The sequence below is a fragment of the Excalfactoria chinensis genome, chromosome 10, assembly GCF_039878825.1.
Source record: "Excalfactoria chinensis isolate bCotChi1 chromosome 10, bCotChi1.hap2, whole genome shotgun sequence".
Lineage (NCBI taxonomy): Eukaryota > Metazoa > Chordata > Aves > Galliformes > Phasianidae > Excalfactoria > Excalfactoria chinensis.
The window spans coordinates 16837928-16859031 of record NC_092834.1 but is presented as its reverse complement, the minus strand read 5'-3'; the positions used below and the strand labels follow the sequence as shown (position 1 = coordinate 16859031).

The 21104-nt window shown below is 51.9% G+C and overlaps 1 protein-coding gene across 5 annotated transcripts in view; it reads left to right on the top strand.

Annotated features, from left to right (window-relative positions):
- Positions 1–21104, top strand: part of LINGO1 (leucine rich repeat and Ig domain containing 1) — a 97338-nt gene that overhangs the window by 40086 nt on the left and 36148 nt on the right. For 2 of the 5 annotated variants that reach the window (XM_072345337.1, XM_072345336.1), the window contains one exon: positions 18067–18208. The exons of the other annotated variants lie outside the window; for them this stretch is intronic. The gene's annotated coding sequence lies outside the window, so the exon portion shown is untranslated. The remainder of the gene's footprint in view (positions 1–18066; positions 18209–21104) is intronic. 5 annotated transcript variants of the gene reach the window in all.

Sequence of the window (21104 nt, the reverse complement as noted above, 5' to 3'; positions counted from 1 at the left end):
ACGCTGAGCACGTGATTGCAGAAGCCTCGCTTTCTTAGGGAAACCTTGGTCAAACAGGGAGAAAACCACTAAAAATCTTCATTTTGGAGGCTTTGCTTTCCTGTAGCTGCAGGTGGCTGCTGCCCATATCGTGTGGCAGGTGTCAGGTCAGCAGGAAAAACGTGGTATGAGCATCTCCATCAGCACTGCGCATTTCCAGGGCATACCCACCCAATTGAAGCCATTCTCTACCAGCCGTGGAGGTTTATATTAAAAGCTCTCCTTGTTATCCATGTTATACTGCACATTAAGGTGAAATGTTAGCAAAACAGCATAGTAAAATACCTTTAAAAAACAGTGAACTGGGTTTGTAGAATCATAAAGGTTGGAAAAGGCCATTAAGATCATCTAGCCCAACCATCAGTGGTTCAGTGGGAGCTCAGGCAGGAGGAACAGGGTGGCATGGATGGGGCTGGGATGCTGCCTATTTGCAGCTCGTAGTGTACCTTGAGCTACAGGAGGGTTCAGGGGACAGGGAAACAGAGGGGGACAGGGATATGGGGATAGAGGGGATCACAGAGCCCAAAGCTGTCTCTGCTCAACTCACAAGGGTTTGCAATAGGAAAGGGGAGGCAGGATTGGGTCGGCAAGGCAAAGCATCTCATTTTGCTTAATGATGACTGACTGCGACAGCCCGCATCTTAGGTTTGAAAAGTATCTGTGAGGTGCAGGCTGCTTCTCTTAAACGGGATAATTATGTTAATTAAAAATGCTTTCTTTATAGCAGTTCTGATTAATAAGAACAGCTCCGATGCTCTCTTGAAAGGTACGAACCTTCTGTTGTGCAGGAAAAGTGGGCTTTTCCCAGCGACGGATGGCTTTGGGGCAGTGCAGAGCTGGATGGGCAAGGATTGCATGCCTGCCCAGAGTCACACAAGGAGAGCATTGGCAGCACAGCGAGGCGCCAGCCAGTAGAAATGCCGTTTGTGTCTCTAATTGCTGTTTATTTCCTCTGCAAAGTAGTGGGGTAATTAACAAGCTCCCAATTAAGAAAAATTGCCTGAAGGGGAAAAACAGGTAGCTGTGCCAAGAGGGCTGGGCTGCTGCCAGGGCACGGGGCAGGGTGCTGGTCCTCCTGCTGGCTGCTCTGGTGGGATGCGCCCTGGGGATACAGGGGCTCTGGAGGGCACAGCAGTCCCCCACGTTCCTTGAGCTGGATGCTGGAGCCACACGCAGCCAGCTGTGACCCCTGACATGATGCAGGGCAGCTGGGTCACTGCACCAGCTCCCAGGTCCTATGGGAACAAGGCTCATGGAAACACCTGGCAAGAAGGAGCAGCTGGGTGTCAGCCCTGCAGCATTTGGGATGCCCACCTGTGCCCCCTCGGCTCCCTGGCCCTGTGTGTCTGCGCCCCATGGCTGCCCCCCACCCCCAGGCTGGGCTCTGTGCCTCTCTTCTCTGCCCCGTTTACCTCTGCTATATTTACATGTCTATTTTATGATTTCAATTTTTAATGCTTCTGCTCTTTGAAGATGCTTAATGCTTTGGAGTGGAACATTTTCTTCTGAGTCCTGAGTGCCAATTGAGGACAGACCAATAAATCAGCTAATAACTGGAACCTCATTTTCTGCTCCCGTGGCTGCCAGTTAACCCTCTTGGTGCTGCTCAGCCCTCCCCATACCTCCCCTCTCCCATCCTTCAGGCCATGCTGTGCTGCTGTGGCTGCCCTGCCAGCTGGGCTGGCTCCTTAGTGCGGTGCTGCCACAATCCAGCACCTCCACTGCACCCCTGAGGAACAACATCCACAGAAGCTCCTCTCCCATTGCTTGCACAGGTGCTCCTGAGCCTGGCAGCACTGGAGGAACCCTCTGGGAAGGCATCCAGTCCAAGATGAACCTCCGGACAGACGCTGTGAGCCCATCAGAAGGCAGCAGGTCAAACCTTCTGCCCACCCGGTGGTTGCCCTGGCTCAGCGTGGAGCACCCTGGCCTGGATCTGCTTTTTGCCAAGCCAACAGCCCTGGCTGCCCATCCCACTGTCATTGTTCCTAGTCAACACTATGAAGCAGGCAGCAGAGCCCCACCATGCTCTGTGCATTCTGCTGTGCTCCACTGTGTTTATCCACGATTATACATGGCTGCAGTTTCCAAAGCCATATGGAGATGCTTAACAACCCACAGCAATGCAATATCCTTGTGCTATGGGATCCCCTGCAACCAGAGGGCTCTGTGCTCCAGCCCTGAGCAGGCAGAGCATTATACAGGCTGGAAATGGAGGCGGAGGTACCGGGATACAATTTTCTGTTGGAAAATACATTTTTTATCAGCTTGCATTATCAAAACCGGCGCGCGGCATTCAGATGGGAAAGCCTTGAAGCAAATCATTTTGACTTCCGTCTGTTGACAGTGTCCAGGAAATTCAAATGCATCTCCGTGATGCGACGTGTTTTGACTTTTATGTTTTAATTTCATATCCAGCTTATAGTTAACTTTCTTTCTCTTTTTTTTATGGCCTGCTTTTTGAGCAATGAAAGACTTTTCCTTTCCCTTACCGCAGTGTTTCCCAGCAGAGGTGGTGCTCTGCTTTTTCCTGGGCCTTGTTCTGCAGATGATTTTGATTCGTTTTGCTTGGTGCCAAACAAAACTTTGAATTTCGGAGCCTCACACAGAGAGGTTTCTGACAAATGAGTGGCTTTGCCATTCCCATGCATTCTGCAGAGCGCAGAGGCTTGCATCTGTGCATGTGCATAGGCAGAAAGGCACTGCTGAGGGTTTGTCAGTAAGAAGAGGCAGTGTGCATGCTGCTGGGCTGTGCCAACACGCTGTGTGCTGCACCAGGGCTGGCTGGGAAGGTGCATGATGAGCTCCCCTGACCTCTGCTCAGAGAGGACACACCATCTCCCTGATAGATGTGTCTCAGCGCCAATTATCCAAGCCCCATTTGCGCTGGGCTTGCAAGAGCACGTCCCATGGCATCTATTAATTGCATTTCAAACCTCGCCTTACCATCATTCTCTGCCCAGGCCCAGGTTTTGGGGAGGATGGGTGTGCACGGCAGTGCTGGCTTCAGGGTGCCCACATTTGAGGGCAGGGACCCCTGTGCCCCTGCCACCACTCCGTACCACACACGCCATACGCCACAAGCACGAGCCACTCGCCTCCTCCTTGCCAAATACTTATTGTTCCTACTTTGAACTTCTGCACAAGGAGCTTTGCCAAGGCTCCAACATGAATCACTAATTAATTCCTGGAGGGTGGTGTTTTTTTTATATATTTTATTTTCTTTTTTTTCTCTTTGATAATTAACAACAGGGAGAGGGGGAGGCACTTGGGGGTGGGGAGGTGGGCAGGAGAGCGGGGGTGCGTTTAGGGGCTGCCTCACCCTGGTAGGATGGTGCTATGGGCACCCTGCTCACACTGCCTGGCACTGCGGGGTCTGTGCTGGCACTGGGGTCCCAATGTGCTCCCTGCATAGAGCCCTGCTCAATTCAGAAGCCTCCAAGCTGAGCGATGGCGAGGAACCACTCGGCTTCTTTCAAAACGTCGTTCCCTGGGGTTTTCCTGGCTTTGCTAGTGGAGGCAGAAAGCTCAGCGGGGCACTGACGAGAGCCTTGGAAAGGAAAAGGCAAGGTTTTTCACTTGAGACAGAAAAGCCTCATTAAAAGAGAAAAATGCAATCGCTCAGGATGGCGGGGAAGGGGGGCGGGGGGGAAAAGGGCCTCGCTTGGAGGCTGACAACCCGAGGTGACACACACTGCTTGCTCTGGTCCCCAGCAGACCCTCAGCAGGCTGGCTCAGCACCACAGTGCCCACATTGGGCTGGTTCTGCACCTGGCAGTGCTGGGGAGAAGGTTTGGCCTTGAGGAGAGTGGGAAGAGCAGAGCCCGGGGACCCCAGGAGCATTTGCCATAACACTCAGCCCCAAGCCTCAGGGAACCCTTGCCATTTCCACTCTCTTGCTGGTTTAATAACTTGTTCCTTATTGACATTTTTCTTCTCAACACAGAGAAAATGCCAGTGCGGTAATTGCAGTACATGTAAAGCAAGGCACGGTGCTGTCTCCTTCAGATAATCTCCTTCCCCTGTTGCTGAGCTGCTGAGGCCCCACTGGGATGAGCAGTGCCCTGGTGGCAGGTGGGACACACCAGATCTGTTGCTATGAGGATGCCCAAAGTTTGGGAGAGCCACTGCTGGATGAGGCCCAAGGTTAGGGTTAGAGCTAGGGTTAGACATTGCATTCCATTGCATTGCATTGCATTGCATTGCATTCCATTGCATTGCATTCCATTGCATTCCATTGCATTGTACTACTTTTGGGTTATGGTTAGGGTTAAGCTTAGGTTTAGATTTAGGGTTACACGGCAATCTCCTCTGAGGTGTCCCCAGGACTGGCAGTAGCACCTGGTCTAATTGCCTTGCTGACAGCCAGACTCGTGCCTCCAGGAATGCTTACATCCTTGTGTCTGCAGAGATCTTGTGGTTTCTAATACCATCAGAAATCCCTCTTGCTCTCATGTTTACCAGCAGGCAAACGCAGCCCTTGATGTCTGCATAACAGCCTTCCATCTCCCGCTTACCCACAAAGAGTGACAGAGCTATAGCAATCTGGAGAGAGGCAAACAGAGGCACAAGCCTACTGGGATGCAGGGGAAAATCAGAGTCCTGCAGGATGGCAATCAAAATTAGAAATGCCCTCCCCTCCCCCGAGAAAGTATCCAACAAACAGATAATACAGGAAATTTATAATTGTGCAAAGCTGCATTATCCACCTTTTCTCATGCAATAAACCAGAAAATGTTTACCGCACGAGCAGAGCAGGAGCTGTAATGCTGTAAAATGTGAGTGCTGGGGAGCCATCTGCTTGTTGCCTCAAGTCTGGAGCAGGGGCTTTGTGCTCCAGCACACTGCATGGCTATGTGTGTGTGCAGGGACACTGCCTGAGCCCACCCCATGGTGTGGCTCCCTGTACTTTTGCTTGTGCCCTGTGAGCACACGCAGCATTCACATGAGCTTTGATTGCTAGCAGGAAGGCCCCGTGGCTCTCTCTCCTTACCCCCATGCTTAGTTTTCCAAGCAGGGTAATGGAAAGGCTAACAAGCAATGCATTGTCAGGCACTCTTTGCCATGCCATGGCCAGGCTGTGCTCAGACCCAGAGGCAAACTGCAGCAAAAGGAGCCTCATCAGCAGTGCTGCGTGCCTTTGGAGTGCAGCAGTGGTGAAATAGCACCCATGGGCCAGAAATGATACCAAAATTATGGTGCTGCCCTTTGGAATTATTTCACAGTCAATGTAACTTTCCCATCCCCTTGGTGATATTTTACCCAGACGTTGCTCGAAGGATCGCTGTCTTCTATTAATCCCTTTCTGTTGATGCACCGAATAAAATGCTCTGTTCCCCCTAGCGCTCCTGCTGTCCGTTTTGCTTGCAAGCAGCAAGCTGCCACCACCCATGGGCTGCGTGCTGCCTGCTGCTGAGTTATGGTCTGAGCACACAGAACAGGATCCGGCCACTGACTCGCTCCTCTGCTGCTGTATTATTGATATCCCAGAGCCGTGTGACTGTTGCATGTATAAATTCACTTTAATTCCTTGTGATTGCAGCTGTGATTACATTACGTGCCAGGCTGTGCTTGCCCTGGCAGCGATCCGCTGCTACAAGCCAGCAGTCTGCACACAGGCCTGGTGTAATGAGGCTGGTAAATGAGACAGGGCTGGTTTATCCACGTGGGACTGCAGCCCAGCAGGGATCTGTTTTCTATACATCCATACGAGCGTAGGGCTAGTCACAGTGGTTTTGCTCAGTGGACGCTCACCAGCGTTTCCCATTACAAAGAGCCATAGAGTCGTAGAATCAAGGTTGGACAAGACATCTAAGATCATCTAGTCCAGCCATCCATCAGCCACCAACATTGCCTGCTGAACCACGTTCCTCAGCACCACATCTATGTGTTGCAGGAATGGTGATTCCAATGCATTACCGCTCTTAATGAGAAGTTCTGCCTGTTACTCAACCTGACCCTCCTCTGGCACAGCTTGAGGCCATCACCTCTCATCCTGCTGCTGTTACCTGGAGCAGAGACTGACCCCCACCTCACCACAACCTCCTGTCACGGAGTTGTAGGCAGTGATTAGGGCCAGGTAGGACTAATTGTGTGAGTAATGCTGTTGACTTAGATTCTCCTGTAAACACTGACAGAATCAACCCCCTGTTACTCGACAGAACACACTTCCCAGCAGAAAATACAAACAAATTGCTCTTCGTATCATAACATTTTAAAATCAAAATATCAATAAGGAGCGGAGTGAAAAACCACATTTTAGATTCAACAGATTATTCAGCAGAAAAAGCGAAAACAATGAAGCTCCTCTGAGTATGATAATAAGCAAACACAGACATATTGCTTTTTCAGATCACAAAATCTCAATACCGAAGATCAGTAGAAACCTAAGTAGAAAATGCTTTTTTATAGGATTCAAATTCCAATTAAATTAGAGCAGATTATTCAACAAGAAAGCCTACAAAATGAAGTCTCGGTTTTATGTATTGGAAAGGAAAATGCAAATATGTTGCTTTCCGGCTCGCAGGTTTCCAACCCAAAAGACAAACTTACTTTAAGTAAAAATGATTTCATTCAAATTCTGGGGGAATCGACGAAAGGAGCTGATCCTTGGCTGAATTATTCAGCTTTTTTATCAACAGACTTATTTCTTCCCTCTTTATTCTTAATTTCCCTATTCATAAATCCCACCGCTTTGTCAGTCAGAAGAAATACTTCCCAGTATCTTTGACAAAGCAAAAATTAGCAGGGTAGAGAACTGCCACATAAACTGCAAAATACTTCCTTGCAAGGCAAGCCGTTTTTCTATTCCTGGAGATTTAACACCCAAGGAAACCAATGGGATCATCTCACCCAACCTTCCAGCAAACTCCCTACCTTGTGGCTCCCAGCAAGGGCACAGGGATGGTCCCAGTGCTGTCCCCTTTGGTACCCACTGTGGCTAAGGAACAGATGCAGTGGGCAGGGGATCCCTGTGCTGTGCAATGGGCATCTCTGGGGCACAATTCTGCCTTGGGAAGCTCTGCTCTGTGCTGTGTGATGCCATCAGGCAGAACAACACGCGCTTGGGCACACAGCTCTGCCGTTCCCTTTCTTTTGCCCATACACAGGGGCAAATCCTTTCCAGTGGCTTTACTTGGTTTTACTTGGATCCATCTGAGCTCGCGTGGGCTGTGGGTGTTTCCAGGGGAAACACTGGTGATCATTAATCTTTCCTTTTGATCTACAAACATCAATCAAGACCCAAAGGTTGCAATAAGAATTTGGGTCAGATAGGTAGAACTAAATAGAAATGTGGTTCCGTAATTTTATTAGGAATTGGGAAAAGTTTTAACAGGGGGATTAAATGTATCTTTAAATACAGAACTTAAAAAAAGAAGGATGGGATTTGTTCAACCAACACACCAGAGGAACTGTGGAACAATTTGTAGAGCCTCATTAAAAAGGATATGGTTCTACAAAGCTTTTCAGCCTTGGTGAGGAGCTCTGAGCCCACTTCTTGCTCCAGTCTGCACTGCTTGCAGGCCTGGGGGGCTGCAAGGATGGGTTGGGGCCTTCCCACCACCTCCTAGAATGATGCTTTCTTGGGGCAAGGATTGCAGGCTCTCTGGGAAGCCTGATCTGGTTGGGGGCAACCAGCCCAAAGCAAGGCATGGGGCTGGGTGGGCTTTGAGTGCCCTTCCAACCCAACTGTTCCATGATTCTATGGTTCAATGAACCTACGAACCCATGATCCTATGATCTATAGGCCATGGGAAGAGAGGCCTGTACACACTGCAGCCAGGGCACATGGTGGTGGTAGATGCACAACCCCACTACCCAGCCCTGCTGCAGATGTTCCATGTGCTGTGGATTATGGCCTACAGGGATGCAAAAGGGATGCTGTGGCTTTGGCTGCACCTTGGAGAGCACCTGGGGAGTCATCGAAGATGGCTTAACGTGTTTGAGAGGCCCTTGGGTAACTTGATGCTGGGGAAGAAATGCCCATCGGTGTTTCCTGCATTGCGAGGAAAGCCGAAGTGAAGGGACAGCATTGTCTGTGTGTGGGAGCTGGGGAGAAAAGGATAGGAATGGAAGGAGGTGAAGGGCTGCTGCCTCCATCTCGCTTCCCATTAGGTCAGCTGGAATAGGCCCTGGCATCTCCTCTGTGCAGAGTGTAATGGGCTTTGTGCAGAGCTCCCTGCTCCACCAGGAGGGAATGAGAAAGCAATGTCAAAGATAGGTTGGAAATGTCAACAGAAAGGCCCTGCAAGATTGACTGCAGTCTCGTGAAATATTTAATTCTTTCACTCCTTATGAAGAGAGACGTTAGTCGGGATGAAAGATTCATGCAGGGGGAGCAGGGCACGAGAGGAGGGGGAGAAATGTGGGGAAGGCGAGGAGAAGCTCTCCCATGGCTGCTGCCCTGCCCAGCTGCTGTTTGATCTGCCTGCTCCTCTGTGCTGGATGTTGCTTCATTATCTCAGCCTCGTTTATTTCCATCAGCGTATTTCCCCCCTTCCATCGCCTTTATCTTCGCACAGATGCCCATTGCCAAGTGCTGCTCAGCCGTGTGCCAGCCACCATGTCCTGTCCCAGTACCCAAAGCACTGGGGCCACAGGGGTCGGGATGATGCCCCCTGGTCTCCCCCAGCAAGCAGAGCCTAGCGGAGCCCTCTGACTCCTGTTGTGATGTCTGCAGCCATGATAATCAACGTGAGGTCATGCAAGCACAGCCAGAGCCCACTGAGGATGGTTCTCTCCAACCCTACAGCTCTGGAGATGTAAAAGGGAGGAATTCCCATCACTGATAGCAATAGAGATGTAAAATTCAAAAGCAAAAAATATATATATAGTAAAAAATTGTCTTGAAAGAAAAAAACCCTCTTGATTTCACTGAATAGGGTTCTTTAAATAATTTCAAAACATTTTGATAGTCGCTTTTCATTTCCAGTTCTTTCTGCCAAACTATATATTACCTCGGATTTATTAACCGTAAAAAAATAATAATAATAATAATAAAAAAGAAAAAGAAAAAGAAAAAAGATTTTCTTTCATTTTGAATGTGTCACAAATGGGACATTCTGACCCCTCCGAGCCTTTCTCCGGAATTTTTGTGAAGTGAGTAATTTGTCACAATTGATCCCTTTTTTTTTTTCTTTTCTGGAAGGCTTTGAATTGCTCCAGACTGATATTTACCGATAAGAACACATTCAGGCAACAAATTCCCCTGCAGGTTCTGTGCAGGAATGGTTGTGATTTCAGGGCTGTGTTGCCTGGGTGAGAGCACCGGGTACCCCTGGATGCCCCTCTCCCCTTGCAGCTCTACCACGACCACGATCACCGCCACGGTGGGTGGCCATTGGCAGTGTTAAACCTTGATAAATGCCTTTAATATTTAATTGCTCTTTAAAAAACATAAATAGGCAGGCTATTAAATGCGACTCCTCGAGGCAGAGTGAGATGAGTGTGGTACACAGCAACCGGCAGCATCTTGCACGATGCACTTAGCGTGGTTTGGAATTAAGGGCTGGAGATATATTTCTTTTTCCTTGGTATGCTGGTGGGAGCAGGAAGCTGGGAGCACCCTGAGCAACCCGCTTCCTTCCAGCCCACACCGTGTCCCGCTTTGTGGTGATGGAGAGGTGCTGCACTGCATGTCCTTGCTTACATCCATCCCTCGGGCAGCCAGCTCCACCACCCCAATGAGACACAGGCATCTGGAGAAGAAGAGGCACAAGGGAGACCTTATTACCCTCTACAACAACCTCCTCCCATGTAATAGTGAAAGGATGAGAGGGAATGGCCTCAAGCTGCACTGGGGGACATTCAGATTGGACATTAGGAAACCTTTCTTCTCCAAAAGATCAGCAATGCACTGGCACCGTTTGCCCAGAGAAGTGGTGAGGTCACCATGCTTGGAGGTGTTCAAGAACTGAGGAGATGTGGCACTGAGGGACATGGTCAGTGGGCATGGTGGAGTTGGGTTGGACTAGATGATCTTAGAGGTCTTTTCCAGTGTTAAGGGTTCTATGATTTTGTGATGCTGTAAGCCAATGCTTGGGGCTGGTTTGTGCTATGGGTGGAGGGATAACACAGGGAAGACTGAAGCAAACCAAGGAGAAGCCCCCTATTAATATATCTTCTGAAGTTTACAGAAGGTTCAGCTGAGGTGTTGAGGGAACATCTAGGCTTTTCAGCAGGACAGCCTCTCCCCCACCACTCACTCACCAGCAATCCTCACAGTGCAGGTGGGAGTAAGGCAACGAGCATCTTTGCTTCCATCCCCTGTGCACTCGTCTGCTCCTTCAGCACCGCCGCACAAGCGCCGGGTGAGCCTTCCTGCACCTCCAGGCTGATTTCTCAATCAGACGAGCACTTGAAGCTCCCAGAGTTCAGACACTTGTCTCTCCATGCTACGCCTGCCTCTTCAGCACAAACAAGTGGGCTGGAGATCCCGAGAGAACGCGCTGTGCGAGGGAGCTGCTGGTGGCAAGGAAACAGCCGCCGCCTGCGCTCAGCTCCCTGGCGCTCGCCCGCAGCAGTGTCTGAACCACCACCAGCTCTGCCTAAATATGGAGACAGGCTGCAGGCCTGCAACAGTGCACGGAGCTGCCCTGAGTGCCCACCATCCAAGGCAGCATGCAAGGTGCCACCTCGGTCCTGCGGAAGCTGTCGGCTTCCAGCTCTCTGCCTGCTCCTTTCTTCTTCTCCCTCCACTTTTATGCTCCCTCTCCTACAGAACCAAAACATTTTGGAGACTCTGCACTCTGTGCTAGCCTATTATTCACAAAACCTCCTATCTCCCTGCTTCAGGATGCTGCCTGGATCCCACCAATTACCAGCTCCCTTGATGTATAACACCATAAAACCCTTAACCTCATTATAGAAAATTTCTTTTGAATGGCCTTTAAAAACCATCTCATTACACAGGAAGAACTGTAATTACCTTTAACAAGACAGAGATATTGTGCGAGCGAGCGCGTTCGGGCTGTCAGAACAGCGGCGGTGGGAGTTCGTCTCCAGTTGGTGGCACCGCAAGGGCAAACGCTTTGTAGCTCCCTCCCCTCTGCCCGCCTTCTGTGGGCAAACACAGCTCCTTGCTTGGCCTCTGCTTCCTAGGAGAAAACCTGCTGCTTGCAGGTCTGCTCTCCCGAACGCTCTTCATCTCCACTAAGCTCTCACTGAGCTCATCCCTGCTCCAAGGCACTGTGCAGGTGATGGATCACGCGGTCCTTGCTCTGTGGATGGGCTTGGCCAAGTGGTGTGTTTCAAGGAAGGATGGTGTCGTTCACAGGGCTTGGCATGGCACAGTCCCATCACTGTAGGATGGTAAAACCCATTGGTTTGGGGCAAAACCCATTAGCCCTTGGGACCTGATGGGCTGAACACCAGCATGCTTCTACCCAGCTCTAGGGATGGAAGAAGCAGTTCTTTGTAGGCATTTCCACCTTCCTCTGCTTTTTCCACCTTGGTTACTGCTGACTCAACAGGTGTGGGCCTGGCTCTGCACCGCCAGGACTTGGCTCTGCTGCTGTGCCACAGCTCATCACAGAGGGGTTAAGTTGTTTTCCTCTCCGCATGCATGTGACTCAAAAGATGATATATTTTTTCCAACCCAAATTTTTCCATCCCATCTGTCACTAATGTCAATGCACTTCTTTGCCCAGATCCAAATTAAAAGAAAACAAAAACAAAAACACCCCCCTCCCCCCAAAACAGCCCCCTCCCCCCCTAAAAAAATACACCTCTAAAATCTAGCATTATTTCAGAAAAATCTGAGTACTTGTTGCCAGAGCTGCGATATTTTCCCATTCTCAGAACTTTGCTGTCGCTGTGCTTGGTGCTTGCCTGCCACCCTTACAACTGCTGGGCACAGGGAGCAGCCAGCAGCTGGTGCTGTGCCCCAGCAGCTCTAAGGGATGTCCTTGGCTCTCTCCCTGCTGGTAGTACCATGGGAGCACTGTGGCTCTGTGCCATGACACTTGTGGAGCTGGGCACCCCTGGGCTGCAGCTCCCCATCCTGTTCAGCTGCAGAGCAGCATTGCTCAGCCCCTGCCTGACCTTTCAGTGCAGCATGGTGACGTTGGCTGCTGGAGCAGCTCTTGGCTCCACTCTCTGCCTAATGAGCCTGTGGGGACTGAGGGGAAGCAGCAGCCAATGAACGCACAGAACGTTGAAAAGGTCAGAGCTGTTCAGTGTGACACAATAAGGAACCAGACTTGTGAGGCGTTGTGGTTCTGCTCGCTGATGTCCCTGGGTGGTGCCCAGGCATGGAGGCTGCAGTGCATCCCAGTGCTGTGGTGTGGTTGCCTGAGAGGTGTCTGCTTGCCCTCTGCCTGGCACCATTGGGCAGTGGGGCCCTTCTCACCTGGATGCACCTGGTGCCCAGTGACCTCGCCACCTGCCTGGCTATGGGAACATGGCTGTGGGTCCACCAGAGCCTGGAGAACAGGATGAAGAAGCAGACAGCTGTGTGCAGCAAGCAAGGAAAAGGTCTGTTTAAAGCCCGCTTATTCTATCCCATCAAAGCCATCATGACAGTTTCCCACTGAAGGCTCCACGTCAGCCTAGTGCTGCAGGGACAGGTATTGAAAGCATTGAGCAGCATGTTGTGCAATTCTCCTTCCTGTGAGCAGGAGGCATTTGAAAATGACAAGCCATAAAAGCATGTAGAGTGCAAAGGTGTAAGTTATGGAAGTGAACGCCAAGGCATGGGGGGGCACACGGCTCAGGGTAGCTCTCTCTGGTCATGGTGTTCCCCATGATGCTGGCTGCTGTGCTGGCCTTGCTGTGGCTGGAGCTTGGCTGTGTGCTGGCAGAGAGGGCGAGGATGCCATCTCCAGGTCACCTGCCAGCTCCCTGTGTGCCAGCTCTCATGCACCCAGCCCAACTGAGGGCACTGTGCATGCCAGCCCAGCCTGGGGCTTTGTCCAGCCCTCAGCTTTGCTGTTCTGAGTGCTCATGTGTGTCCTGGGGGCTGTGTTTTGTGTGGCGTGTAGTTCAGCGAATGCATAATGTGTTGTTTCAGGGCTTTATTGCTGTTGTGCAGCACTGATGTAATGGCATGCGGGGAGCTCTGGCACTCCTATTAGCAGCTGGAGAGGAGCAGAGGAAGGATGCTCTTCCTCTCCGCGCCCATCATCTTCCCCTCCTGATGCTCTCAGCTGTGATATAGTGGTCTAAAGGAGACAACTTGTCTCTATTAGCACTCAGTGCGGAACAGTCAATTGGATCGTTAGAAGTAACTATGGATTGGCCTTGTTTTCAAAAGGGATCAAAAATATTTGGCCAAAACCCTGCTGGAGCATTTTCAGCTATTGGAAAACCTTCTGCTAGACAGCTTGGCTGCCCTGTACACTGAGCCCTTACCAGAGCCGTGCTCTGAGGTTTGTGCTAACCTCAGCGTGGGCATGCAGTGCAGGAGGGGCCAGCAGTGCCCTGCCATGCCTGTGTCCCTGCCTGGCTGCTGTGGGGCAGGGGGAACTGTGGGTCTGCGGGAGGAGCACCTCATCTGGGTGCACTGCAGGAGCTGGGGGAACGTCAGGGGAAGCCCCCAGCAGCTGGTGGGGTGAGCAGGCTGCTGCCTTCATGCTGCACTGGGTGGAGTTGGAACATCGTCCTCTTTGGGATTTCCTGGTTGTGGGTAGGACTTCACTCATGATCCCAGATGGACCCAAGTGAGCTTCATGCTTGGCAGGGCTGTTATCTGCAGGACAGGACCTGGTACCCATGGCACACCGCTGCAAGGTGCAGCCCCAGTGCTTGAGCTCGTGTGTTCCCTGTGCTGTAAATCACAGTTTTCCTGCACTGGCTCATGAGCACCTTGCAGGGTCAGGCCTGTTGCACTTAATTGTAATATCTAATTTTAGCATAATGGCACTCATTTGCTCTGCAGTTCCCGGAACGTGTGAGTGACATAGATTGGTATTGCAGAGGAAAAGTCAAGCCTCTGGTGAGGGATCAATAGATCATAACTGGATGGCGTTAGAAAATACATCTTGTTAGCAGTTCATATTTTGGTGCTTTCCATACATTACCGTTGCCCACTCCCTGCTATCTGGGAGCAGCTGTGCACGTGGTATTGATGGCATCTATGAGACCGCGTCGACCACGCTTTGTGGCTCTTATCTGGTGGAAAAGACAGTCAGCCCAGCCAGGAACGGTGGTGCACAGCTGTTCTGCATCAGTGGAGTGCGCTGGAGAAGATGCACTTTCCCCAGGTCCCCAGAGTCATCGGGAGCGGTGCTGAGCTGTGCTCAAATGGAAGATGCTTATGCACACTTCCGTAAGCAGTGAAGTGACTCAGGTTGCCCACTCAGTCTGCTCTTCCCCAGCTGGTTCCCGCAGTCCCTCCGGATGTGTCGGAAGCATCCTGCATCAGACCTGCATGCACACTATGCTTTGGGCTGGAGGCTGTGCTTGGGAAAAATAGGCCACTGCTTTTCTCATGCAGGCAGCACTTAGGGAGGCTGCGCGAGGAATGCGGGCGCATGGCAGGGTGAGCAGTGAGGACATCTCTTCTGCACTCCTCAGCATCAATGGGGATGCTAGGGCTGCAAGTGTGGCTCTCCTTTTTGCTTGCCATCTCGTGTAGGGTTTCCAAAGCTGCTCAGTTTTACCTCTACACCCAGTAGTAAAACCTCACTGTAGGCTGAGATCTGTTGGTGTCTTCCAGCCGGAGATGCCGCCTTTTCGCTTAATTCAATGAGTAATATCATCTCTTTAAATCTGACGGCTGATTCAAATTAAAAAGGGACCTGTAGGATCAGGAAGAACCTCATCCTCCCTTCGGGGGTTACCTTGCTCCTTGTTTAGGTTGGTTCTGCAGGCTGGTAATTCCATCGGAAGGTCTCCCACGACGCTGCGGTAACCCTTGGATGCTGTTCAAGTGCATCGTGGCCCCCGGCGTGCGCTCATTGCCTCCTAATTGCTCTAAATAAGTTGGGAATGATGAAATTAAAGTACCATTGATATCAGGCAGCCCTGGCACACCGCAGCGTGAGGGAGGCGGACAGATGGGGAGATGTTTGGGTAATAGGAATTAGATGTGGTTGGTACCCTGTCTGGGACTCTCCGCTGGGCATGGGTGCATTCTCAGCTGCCCAGCTGCAGTAGTGCCATGCAGGGGAGGAGCATGGCGGCCCAAGCCCCCGTTAGGGAGGCTGTCCCTGGGGCTGCACTTGAGGACTTGCTGCTGGCCTGTGCTGTGGGCTTACAGGTGTCTCTGGGCTCATGATCATGCAGCTTGTGGCTTTCCTGCAGCTGAGGAACTGCAGCCACTTCCCTGCCAGCTATCACAGTCCTTACCCCTGGCCTCCCTTTGCCACAGGGATCTCTGCTCTGCTAGGTGTTTTGGGGACAGCCTTTTCAGGCCATGGCATAGTGGGTTGGTGGCTGGCCACCCGTTCTTGGCACCCAGCTCCTCTGTACCACATGCCTGGCTGTGCTGAATTATTGATGAAAGCCATGCATGCTCTGGTCAGCTGCAACCTTGGGCTCCCCTCTGGGTGCACCTCTGCCTTGTGCTGCCTGGAGCTGAGCTAATCCCTTCTGACTGCTCTCACTCATGCAACTGCTCATCCCTGCTTCCTCCTGCTCCCTGCTTCTCCTTCACCACCTCCAGGAGGTGACTGCTGCTATGCCAGAGCTGTCCCCTGTCCCCCTACATGGCAGATCCCAGGACAGGACCCCCCTGTACTGCTTATAGGGCAGCAGAAGAAAGGCAGAGCTGATCTCCCACCCATCCCTCCCAGATGGGGTTCACGGAACATTGCACCCAGAGGGGAACGCATTCACCGTGGCCACCCCTAGCAGCTGCTTCTCTGCATTCCAGGCTGTAAACGTCCCCTTAATTTAGTGCCTGCACTGCACTAAAGCAGCAACCTTAGCACAGCCTCTGCATAACAACCACAGAGGTTGGGGATGCTTTAGTGGCACAGGGCAGCTCCACATGACCCTCGCCCCATCCCAGTGGATGCCATAACCCGGTGACATCATGGGTGACAGGAGGGGCTGGTGAGGCTGCCATGCTGTCCCAGTGCTGAGCCACCCAGGGTTTGCTTTTGGGAAGCAAGTCCTGTTCTAGCAGTGATGCTGAGTCCAGTGGGTAGGCAGGGCCCAGCAGCAACGTGCTTGCTTCCCAAACATTTCTTCTGGCCAAATGCTGTAGCAAAAGGTGGTATTTTTTTGCTACACGGGAGAGAATAACAGCCCTGACCTTGAGGAGAGAAATGATGAGGGCTCCGAGTTGTTTCCCTTTTTCTTGTTGCCATTTTCCTCACAAAATATTCAAGTTGAGAGGGATTTCTGCTTAAACAATTTATGCCCAGTGGATGGATTTATTTCATTCAACTGCCAGCCACAAGAAAGCTGCTCTATTCCCTGTGGCACAGCATTTCTTTCCATACTCATAAATACTCTGCGCTAAGTATGACTCCGTTCCGGCAGGCAGGACGGCACAGGGCTGTGGCCCCATGCCCACGCACCATACCTCCCTGCCTGGCCCAGCTCTGCTCCCTCACCATTTCCTCCTCCTGGGGATGAAGGCTGTGCACAAATTGCTTTTGTCCATGTCCTTGGCACCGGAGATGCTCTGTGGGCAGCATGTCCCATCCCACCCGGCTGCTGCCTCCCACGCTCAGCCCAGCGCCCGCTGCCTGCTTTGGGCAGGAGATGAGCAGGGTGCTCTTCCAGGTCGGCTGGGAACTCAGCACTGTTCCTGCGAGGGAGGAGGGGAATGCGAAGGCTCACTTTGGGATGGGAGTGATTCATTGGAATGAGTGCATCAGAAATGCAAAGCGAGTTCTAAGGCTTGACGGCAGCGTGTGGAGCTGGGGTTAAAAAAGGAGATTCTTGTGTTGAAAGGTGGGCTCAGGGGGAGGGAAAGAAGGAGACGGTTTCTTTTAAACATGTCAAAGCCAGCCAGTTTTAATGCTGCTGATGAATGACATGATATTCTTTCCTGGAGCACCACTCTGTGCAATGGGGCACGTTCGGCAGGATGGGCATCACTTCATGGTTCAGGCAGCTCCCCAACCTGCTCCCCAGCCCCTTGTGTCCTCAACTCAGTATCTCCTTCTGGCCTGCACCCCCCAGCTGGGACCTCCTGCCTTGTCCCATCTCAGCTGGGTGGGTTACACCAGCACCCACATGCCGCAGCTCCTGGGATAGGGAGGTTTAACTGATATCTGGCAGCTCGAGGTGCCGCATCCCTCCCTGTGGGCAGCACTCCTGCTCTCCAGCTCTTCTTTCCCAGCCTGCTCACCTCTCCGCACACAGCTCCGGGAACAGATGGGCTTAATTTCCGCCTGCCGCCCCTGCGCTTTGCAGGAGGCTCGAGCTTGGAGCACGTCTGCTCCTATTCCACGTGACAGCCTCGGGCTCCTGCCCAGCCCCAAGGCAGGACCCCACACAGCCCTCTTTGTGCCGGGGGCTCTGAAGCCAGGCTGCCACTCGGATCAAGCTGTCTCTGTGTCACCTGGGCTGAGCAATGGCTGAGCATTGCACGGCTGATGCTGCTGAGATGCTTAGGCTAAGCTCCAGCTAATCCTCTTTCCTCCGGCACTTGGGGCAACGATCCCACCAGAGCAGCTCGGTGGCACAGCCCTGTGCCGTGAGTGCTGGAGGGTGATGCTGCCTTGGGCAGCTGAGTGCTGATCCTAGGACAGGGCAGAGGGAATAAGCCCTATGTGTGGCTGCTGGCCAGCAGCTGAGGTGCCAGCTCTTGTTTCTGCAAGGTTTTACAGCATGCAATTTCCTCACTTGGCCTCTTGTGGAACATCAGCCAGACTTTATGGCCATGACGTTGGGTTGGATTGAAGGCTCTAGGTCTTCTGAGTCTCATCTCCTTGCTCCTTGATGATGCATTCAGGAGCCCCATGGCTCCCCAGGGAGTGTTAAGGGTCCCTGTGCTGTGCAGGGGAGCGTGGGGCCTTGTGTCAGCATGGGCAGATGGGGAGGGGAGGAAAAATACTGTGCTCACCTTGCTCTGCACAACACCTCCCTGCTATGCCCTTCTGCCAACCTCCCTCTCCTCCTGTCCCACAGGGTTCTGTTCCAGGGCTGGTCCCATGAGCCAGGAAGGCTTGCACTGCCCTTTGCACCCGGGGCTGTGGCTCCCCACCCTTGCTGAGCTCCTCAGGATCCCCCTCCAGCACCCAACACAAAGCTGCTGCACTCTGCTGCCACGGTAGGTGCCCGGGCTGCCTGTCCTACACCACCCTGTACTGCTGTCCTATACTGTCCTATACTGCCCTGCAGTGGGGAGATCTTGATGGTAGGTGGGTGGTTGTACTGAATGATATCGGAGCTCCTTTCCATCCTTGGTGACTCTATGAATCTATGATTCTATACCGCCCTGTGCTGCCCTATACAGCCCTACACTGCCCTGTACTGCCCTATAGTGGGGAGATATTGCTGGTAGAGGGATGGTTGGACTGGATGATCTTGGAGCTCTTTTCCAACCTCTGGTGACTCTATGGTTCTATGTCTCTACACCGTCCCATACTGTCCTGTGTTGCCCTATACTGCCCCGTGCCATAGGTTTCCCTCTCCAGGTTGCTCCACGTGCATCCCCGCTGCAGCAAGCAAAGTGCTGGTGCTCGTGGGAGGTCCCGCCAAGAGCACAGAGCTTGCACTCCTCATCATTCAGGTTGCAGTCAACAGCAACCACTCACGAATCCAGGTTGTATTTAGCAAGACGGTTTTGGCTGGGGAGGAGGAGGGGAAAAAAAAAAAAAAAAGAAGTAGCGAAATGCTGAAAAGTTTCATTTTGACATTTTCCAAACGAAACCTTTCAGCCATCTGCTTGGAGATGACATTTCATTTGGAAATTTTGCTAGGGTTTTTTTTTTCCTTTTCTTTTTTTTTTTCTTCCCCCTTTTTTTCCCCAACCCCAGCGTGGTTTAGATGGGGGGTAGGAGGAGATGGGAATTTGGGGGGGGTTGGATCCACCTACAAAACAAAACGAGAGCTTCATTTCAGACTAAACAACACCTTCCCTTCAGCCCCAGCTCATTGCTGGGGTTTGGAAGTTCATCCAAAGGGAAAAGAAATGGTTTCCTTCACCTGGAATTCTTTCTTTCCTCATCTTTGGGCCACCAAAACCGATTTGGAGGGGGGACTGGGGGAAGTGAACAAAGCAACAACAAAAAATGCTCTGTTTTCCTTGAGAAGGCATTGCTGCTGGAAGGAGGTTGGAGGAGGAGGTTTGCAGTGGGGTTCCTGCACTGTTGCATGGGGTACCGTGCAGTGCTTTGGGTTTTCTCAGCAAGAGCTTCATGCTGCTGCTCCAGTGCCTTTCCCTGCCCGGCTCTTCTGCTTTGCTGTTTGTTGTTCCCATCTCCCATTCTTTTTCCTTCTTCTCTTCCCCAGCCCCCCCCACCCCTTCATCTTTATCAGTAGCTAATGAAACAGGCAGGGAGAAACCCAATTCGTACAGTAATTAAATTTACTTAGCGAGTATTCAGCTGGAGTAATGAGAAGTTTAATTCAATGATTAGTTTTTTTTTTTTTCTTTCATTAATTAAAAATGGAACAGAGGCACGGTTACAGTGGGGCTGCATTGATCCTCCTCGTGGAAAGCTGCCCATGGATGGGGAGGAAGAGGAGGAAGAGGAGGAGGAGGAGGAGGAGGAGGAGGAGGAAGACTTTTCCCACTTCTCCCCATCCTCCCTTCCAAGCCTTCCCCCAATGCTCTCCCCACAGCTCTCTCCCCCAGCTGACCCCCAGGTCACTCAGGGCTGTGCTGGGGGGACCCAACAGCCCCTCTCCCCCTTCTCCCACCCCCCCTTTCAGCTGCGGAGGGGCTGAGTGCTGCCTGTGGGTGTGAGCTTGAGGAGCGTGTCCCAGCCCACGGGAAGGTTGGGGTGGGAGAGCTGTTTTCCTTCCTAGCGAAACAGATTTTGAGCTATTTAAACATTAAATTCATAAGCATGTTTTTACTTTTTTTTTTTTTTCTCTGTTTTTTTTTTTTTTTAAGCAAGTCGTGTGTGATTCTATGATTCTATGATAGCAGAAGTGGGGGGTGGGGGAGGAGGGGGAACGTGGAACATTGGTTGTTTCCCAGATATCAGCTCTTCCTGCAGCTCTTTACTGGCATGGGGAGCTCTGTTCATTGGGGTGCTGGGCAGGTGACATTCCCATTGGTTGGCTCCTGCTTTTCTTCCACCGAAGCAGCTTTTGGAGTAAGATCTTCTCTATGAGTATTCATAAGGAGGTGTAGAGCATAAGGGCAGCAAGCAATGAACTACTGATTCCTCAACAGATGGATGCGGGATAGACTTCACTGCTGGGGGGGGGGGCATGTGGGGCTCCCAGCTCACCTACTGCCCTCATAGGGATGGTGCCGTGGAGAGCATCAGCCAAGGGTTGTGTGCAGGCAGTGAGTTCCCAGGGCACCCAGTGAGGCTGAGGGGTGGGAGGCTGCAGGGTGCAGCGCAATCTCGGTCAGCATGACAACAGGGCTAATGAGAGGGCTTTTTGCATGCATGTGTTTCTTGCGAGATGGCTGCAAATGATTCCCCAGTGCTCTGGCCCAAATCTGTCCTGGTAGCTGTCAGCAGATCGATGCGCTGCTAAGCACAGGTCTGCTCCATTTCCACGGGAAAATGGCTTCTCCCGAGCGGTTTATCCTGGCTCTTCCAGCAGCAGGTCCCTAAATTTGGGCAGCCTTGTTTTCCTCTCCCTTGCAGCCTGATTTATAGCTTTTTAAATATCATCTCAGACGAAGATTAAGCTCCGTTTTGGGAGGGAGAGGGGCGAAGCGTTCGCAGCTTTTTAATTTCCCTCCCGCTTGCCTCCTCTAAATGCCAGCTTACAGCCCTAATTGCAGCACCGTTTCCCCACAGTGCATGAGTGCAAAGCTGAGGAGTGGCCCTGACAGCCATTCCTCAACACCCTGCCTTCACCTGAGCAGGGTAGGTAGCCCGTGGGTGCGCTGCAATACAGCCCTGGTGCGTCTCCAACGGGACCACAGAGTCTGGCCTCCTCCCAGCTTTCTCACTGGGACGGTCAGGAGGGATGGGAGCAGGTTTCAGCTGGTACAGTACATCCCCATCCTGGGCTGAAATCTGTGAGCTGTCAGC